The sequence below is a fragment of the Phragmites australis genome, chromosome 12 (assembly GCF_958298935.1).
Source record: "Phragmites australis chromosome 12, lpPhrAust1.1, whole genome shotgun sequence".
In the NCBI taxonomy this organism is placed as follows: Eukaryota; Viridiplantae; Streptophyta; class Magnoliopsida; order Poales; family Poaceae; genus Phragmites; species Phragmites australis.
Genome location: NC_084932.1, coordinates 21026362 through 21033534, shown reverse-complemented (window position 1 = coordinate 21033534; position 7173 = coordinate 21026362). Strand labels below are relative to the sequence as shown.

At 47.1% G+C, this 7173-nt stretch overlaps 1 pseudogene; it reads right to left on the bottom strand.

The window, feature by feature from the left end:
• Positions 1 to 400: 400 nt before the first annotated feature.
• On the bottom strand, positions 401 to 5398 carry LOC133887331 (GRAS family protein RAM1-like; annotated as a pseudogene).
• Positions 5399 to 7173: the final 1775 nt, after the last annotated feature.

Below are 7173 nucleotides of genomic sequence, written 5' to 3'. Positions count from 1 at the left end.
AATAATTTTCAAAAGAGGTTTAAACGAGCGCCTTCTAATGAACTTTTGCAAACATCTTTCACGTATAAAATCCTATTGCAACTACTGTAGTATGAATGCAACAAACTTAACTATAACATATTTTAATTCTAGCAAAATTATTTTTTTCTATATGAACAAAATTTGCAACTCCTATTTTAATTCTAGTAAAATTTTAAACAATTATTTTTTTTAAAGGTTTAGGATGTTACAAGTTCTCAACATATGCCTTAGATATACTCCTATGTTGTTTCTCCTTAATTAGAGTATTACATTTTCTTGTATTTTTTTCCCTTGACAAATTGCACAATCGTGCAAGAGAGAAACATAATAAAATGCACTCGTCGACTCTCCTCTCCCACCGGCCGGCGACCAGCGGTATTCAGCACCGCCACACCGAGGCGGCGATGAGGGCGCGGTCCTGCCACCCGAGGAGTAGGCAGCCCTTGTCCTCGGTGAGCCGGTACCCATCGCCTGCGCCATAGAGTCCGAGCAGGACCTGGCTCTGGCCGACGGCGGCCGAGCTGAGCGGCATGGGCTCGAAGCCGCGGCCTTCCATGAGGCGGCGCCACCGGTCGAGCCGCTCGTGCCGCGCCACTCGCTCGTTTCCCTCGCACGCCACCACGATGAGGATCTCCGGCGCCAGCAGGCACTGCTCCACCTTCATCCGCGGCGACGAGTCCGCCGGGAACGTTGCGTCCAGCGAGTCGAAGATCGCCGAGTAGTAGTGCAGCGCCTCCAAGAACCTTCACACAACCACGAGTGCGCGAGTGAAACTTAATTTCTTCTTTAATTTCAACTCCATTTTAATTTAACGAATCCCAAGTTTAGTGATGAACTTTGCACAAAAATCTTTGAAATTACTTCTTGAGAAAGTACTAATTCAGAGCAAAAATTGATCCACTAAACAATTGGAAACATACCACACTTACCTGCCCAAGAAGTAGGGGCCGTTGTGGCCGGCCTCCTGCTCGACGAGCGTCATGATCTTGGGCGCTTGGTCGTGGATAATGGAGAGCAGCGAGCCGAGGTGCACGCCGGGGACGCGGTGCAGCCTGTTGACGGCGTTGACGGCGAGTGCCTCCCCGACGCGGGGCTGCAGCGCGGCGGGGCGCAGCCGCTCCAGCCTGTCGGCGACGGCGGCGTGGAACTCGAACGGAACCCGCAGCGACGCGGCGAGGGAGGCCAGGTGGCGCCCCGTCTCCCTTGTTAGACTTAATCTTGTTGTACGTGTTGCTTTATGTTCAGTGCATCGTTGAGTTCAAGTTAGTAGTGTTCGTGTCTGTCGTGCAGCATGGCGTAGTGGCCAGGACCTGCAAGTGCAAGCAGATCGGCAGCCATGACGTGAGTGTGAGTATGTGTTGTGGTGTGCGGCCAGGTGCCTGGTCAAGACATGGCAAGTGCTTAGGAGAAAATCAGCAGATGCATGTAGTCGTTAGTGGTGATCTGCATGTAGAGAGATATGCCTTGCATGTAGGAAGGTGATTAGTGGCCACGGGAGAGTTTGGCCGGGTCGTGCGGCCAGACATGGCTCAACCAGTGTGTGCGTGCGTGTTTATTTAAGTCGTTGTAATCACCGCGTTCATGATGCTGTGGTGAAGAGAATAGAAGTGCTGTGGGCGCTGGTGTGCAGTGCCGTGAAAAAGAGACTTCTCGTGTGTGCCTCTGCTTGTGAAAGTGTACGTGTTTACCATACACCTGAGCGATCATAGAGTTTCGTGAGTTCGTGAGGAGACTGATCGATTTGGTCATTTCCAACATCCCTGAGCGCAGTGGCGGGGTGGCCCACCCCGGTGAGCCTCAGCGTAGGTGGGCCACCCGGCCTGGTGGCCAGGGCCTGGAGGAACGCCGGCCACTGGTAGCCCTGGAGGATGTCGAGGTCGACAACGTGGATGCGGTCCTCCCCGTGGAAGGCCTCGAAGATGGCCTGGTTGGCTGTGAAATGGGCGAACTTGATGTAGGGAGTAGGGACAAGCCTGGTAGAGGATCTGGTAGATCTTTAGCGTGTCCGGCGATGGCGGGAACAGGTAGGGGGCGACTCTTCCGCCGCCGCCGCCGCGCAGGGTGGTGGCAGCGGAGGAGGAGAGGTGTGAGGAGGAGAGGTGAGCAGCGAGGGCGTCGGCGAAGTAGGAGGCAACGCGCTGCATGGAGTCGCCGAGCGGGGAGGCGACGCGGCGGAGGAGGTGGAGGTGGCGCAGCGCCGACGGCTGGTCGCCCTTGGAGACGAAGTCGGCTCCGGCGAGGAGGACGTGCACCAGCTGAAGCCCGCTGTCCTGCTCCTGCATGCATGCAACGTGCATGGAGTTAGCATTACCAACCATTCAAGATTTTTCTACAGGTTATTTTTAAGGACTAACTACAATTTGATGACTAATACAATGTATATTCTGATAAAAAAAATCATTTGTACGAGATCGTTTTCATATTTGTCAGTTGCTGATTGCTTGTAAAGTATTGGTCCATTTCCTAGTCCATAGATTAGAGTTAATTAAGAGTATGTACATCTGTTACCACCTCTATTAGAACTAAAACTAGTTAGCTAGCTTCACCCCTTCCTTAGCTACTTGTGTTGTATCTTTTAGCACCTGTTTATAGATGCTAAAGTGATTTAAAATATTTAATTTTATTACTAAAATGAAGTTTAGCATTAGTAGTCAATCTTAGCGTTGATACCATGCATTCTAGTATTAGCACCCATACCTATATCCCTTAACACCGGTGGTAACTCATTTATCTCTCGCTTAGTTTCTCCTTAGCACCAATAAATGTACATGCTCTAAGATACAAGTGTGTATCTGACTATGATTTTAACTAACGTGACTTGCTATTTCAAAATTGACCGGGAGCTCTGCTGTTCACTAATAACAATGAAGGTGGGCAATTGAGTCGGTTCTAGTTTTGCACCACTCAAAATCGAGTGGACACGGAGGTTAAACAACCTCCTGAGTTCCCTGGTAAATGTGATTTGTACCGGAAAACTATCAGTCACCTAAACAACGTTACTGCAATGAGGGCTATACCAGAGAGATAATCACAAACGATTTCCCTGAACCGTCTATGATAAATGTATTACAGACAAATTCTTACAGTTAACCGTCAAAATTATTTTTGACAGAAAAATCGTTTCGTGACAACCCTGCCTGAGGTGCAAGTCAATTCAGTAGCACACGAATCAAATCACCAAAGAAGTTTGTTTTACTCCTCTTCAAGAATAAATGACTCGTTTAATAAGACAGTCTCCAATAATCTTGGAACATCCATTTGTACAATGCTTTTACAATAATATGTTAGTTGCTAGAATTTATAAAAATACGTTGGAAAAAAGAATGTATAAAAATATTATATTTTGGAAATACTTTACAGAATTAGTGTTGCCATTTTCATGTGATTAATTTAATTAGTTTGTTATATCTTAGTGCTCAATTTTAATTATTTTTCTGAGTTCCTAAATTATTTCCTTGCATAATGTCACAACATTTACCGTGACTGTATAAATACCTACAAAAAGACCCATGGAAACCATGCTTCTACCATCCATCGCATGATCGACACAAATTGATGAGAAACAACACGCTAATTTTGGATTGCATTATTGTCTCCTTCGCACGTTAGTTCTGATCGTGACCCGGAAAACACCTAAAGCATCTAGACATATATAGCTGTGGGATTCTGGCTACGGTCAATCAGAAGCATTTGTCCAATCAAAAGCATGAAGGCTAGTTTGATTTGGCATGTTTGTTGACACCTACGACAAAACAGAAATCGTACGTATTTGGTTGACACCTCCGTGTTCCTCCTCTAGCCGCACACATTGCAGGTAGGGATCGAACTTCGACATTTGGCCAATCCAGGAAGTCTATACCAGATCTAGATTTTTTTTTTTGTCAAGAGCAGTATATAGAATGGCGTGTAACATGACAGTTTCTATCCCGTTTGGAACGTGGGAATTTTCTCTGAGTTTTGCTTGGTTCATGTTCAACTATTTTAATTTCCTCCTGCGCAGTAAACGGAGCCATGCAGTTTCCCTAGTGATTATATATCGTGGATGTGTGAAGTACTAATTTACTTATATGAATTAACGTTAACCAATAGCTTAATTACCTGCTCGGCCCCTGCCTGGATCACTGATCCCAGCATGCTGTGCAGCGACGAATCTGCCCATTGATCAGACTTCGCCATCTGATGCCACAACGACAAGCTTTCTCCTCCTAACTGACCTGCGTAGTACAAGTCAGGCTACAAGCCGCCACCCATCTGCAGCCCACCGGCCGCCGCCATTCTCGCCGCCGTCACCGCCTCTTCCCCGCCTCCGTAGGCCAGCTCCGGCATGGCCAGGCACTCCGACAGCGTGGGAAGCTGCACCGACGACGGAGCCACCGTGGTGACCGTGGCCGAGGCGGCGCCGTTCGCCATGCCGGGCTTCCCCGGCAGCTGGTACCCTAGGTACCCTCCTTCCTTGTAGTCGTCAAGGAAGGGGTCGACCATTGAAGGCAAGGCCATGTTCTCGCCATGGCCGTAGGACGACGTGCACAAGAGGGAGGATGGACCGTTGCTCTTGCCGCTATTGCTGTGGGTGTTGTTGATGTACACCTCGTGCAGTGGGCTCTGCGAGTTGCCCTTGCCGTGGTTAGAGAGGCTGCCGTATTGTGGCTGGCCGGCGCCGCTTCTCTCCCCTCCATGCACGTAGCCTGGCCTGCTGGTGGCTGCCATGACGGCCGCCGGTGCTGTAGAGGGTGGAGAAGGTTGATCTCCTTGGAGAAGAGACCATCTCTCTCCTAGGTGAGGTCACCATGTACTCCCTCTTAGGGGAGGATACCATGTGGTCTCTCTTTGGTGAGGACACCATGTAGTCTCTCTTGGGGGAGGACACCATGTAGTCTCTCTTTGGAGAGGATACCATGAAGTCCCTCCTAAGGCTGCCGGTGGCCATGAAGTTCCCCCTAGGGGAGAACATCAAGAAGTCATCCCCCGAGGCGCCCATTTGGTCGGCGAAGAGCGACTCCCAAATGGCAATGTCTGGCGGCTGGATGTCGACATCGATGTCCCCATCGAACTTGAGCGCTTGTAGGCTGGCTAGGGCGTCGTTGGCGTCAGGGTCGGTCGATGACACGACGATGTTTGACTCCGAGACCGAGGCGGTGGGTGATGTCGGTGCTTGATGCTGCTGTAGTTTCACGCCAGAGGTTGTGTCGACACAGTTGAGCATCCCCATACTTGAACACATAAGAGATCAATCAGGGATCACCTCTCCCTACTACAGGATGCATATAACAAGAACACACTCATTTCTGCACAATTTGGAGGCAGCAATGAAACACAACACTACTTAGGTTGGCATTGAGAAAGCTGTAGATTTCTATGAATTCGAACGTATAAGCTAAGTTTGTGAGAGAAGAAGAAACTGATGTGTCTTGCTCTTTGTCCAGCTTGATTTCAGGTGTCGGGGGGAGGATAAAGGGGAGGGCGTGCCATGAATAGACATGCTTGGAGGCATTGCCTTGTCCTGTGCACACCATGTCAAAATAGTGTTTTGGTCGGTTGCTGAGGTAATGTTTTTTCCAATTCCCTTTGTACTCTACCAGTGTTGGCTACTGTCTATTTGTTGAGGGCATTGTCCAACAATAAAGCAGGTCTCACAAGAAACTAGGTCCTCCAACACTACCGGAAACGATGTGTATGCCGAATGCCTACGTGTATGCCGAGTGCATTATATCGGGTACTCGGCAAACAACCACCTACGCCGAGTGTCCGACTAACGCACTCGGCAAACAATTAAGCACTCGGTAAATACCTCAACAAACACTCAGCAAACAATAGCACTCGGCAAAATAGAGAAAAAACACTCGGCGAATTCAGGCACTCGGCAAACAACGCACCACGTGTCTCTCCGTTCGGCGGCTGACGGCGAGTCGCCCCTTTGCCGAGTGTCATCTAACGGACACTCGTGCCCGATATGAAGCACTCGGCAAAAGATTTTTTTTCTTTGTTTTCTTTTTGGTTTCCTTTTGTTCTCTTTTCTTTCTTGTAATAACAACCAACCAAAGGCCGCTACACATCGATTCCGGTACTACTACAATATGGTTTAAGGATGATATTGTTATGAACTTGGAGCTAGAATTCAGTCGTGCTTCAAGATTGAGATGCAGCAGATGTGGACTCCTGGGAGCGGCCCTTGGAATCAGTTGTGCTCTGAAGGAGAATGACAATTCTTCTTCCTTGCCTTAAAAAGGAATTTCTCTGCTATATACTATCATTCCAGCTGTCATCCAGACAAAGAAGGAATTTTCAATGCTTGCCAAGTGGAAGAAGCAAAAACAGATCAGCTTGACACACTAAGCTGCCCTTCTGATCTATGGGTTTTACTTGGTTCATCGTTAAGTGCATCAGAGAAGGTAGCTGGTAGCATAGTGAGAAGTGGTGGAACAAAAAAGCGACTTCATTTGGCGATTCTTGGATGGATAACATGTTTGCTATGTTCCATCGAAATCTAACTTTATGGACAACTCTTTTTCATAAGAAATTATTTGATGGATATAAGTCAAATTTGATCTGCAAGTACATAAAATAACGAACAAAAATGGGTAGAAAAACATGAGACTTGCCATAGTGTCATGATATGATACGTAGAGGCTGAGATAAAAAATTGAGAAGGTTTCACAAAAGTTTTCACGTACGATGCTTAGAAACCGAAGCATCTCCGAGGAAGAATCGTGGTTTCGAGAGGGAACGGATCAGGTTTGAACCTGAAGTGACGTTTGAATCGTCGTTTGACCTTGAAACTTTTTCTACACTCAACATACAACATAGCATATTCGATGTTAAAATTTGGCATTTTTCTGTGTCCGTTTGCTATTTCTAATTCATTAAGTGCATTTCTAGGCTTTTAATGGATATAAGTCAAATTTGATCTGCAAGTACATGAAATAATGAACAAAAATCATATTCATGTTGTTGAGTCTATTTTTAGGCCTTACCTAAGAAATGAAAAGAAATTTGAAACATCTGGGCGGCAACACTCGACCAGCAACATGTAGCTTATTAGTTTTTTAATTCTCAAAAAAACAAACGAAGTCTGAAAAACATGAGACTTGCCATAGTGTCATGATATGATATGTAGAGGCTGTGATAAAAAATTGATAAGGTTTCACAAAAGTT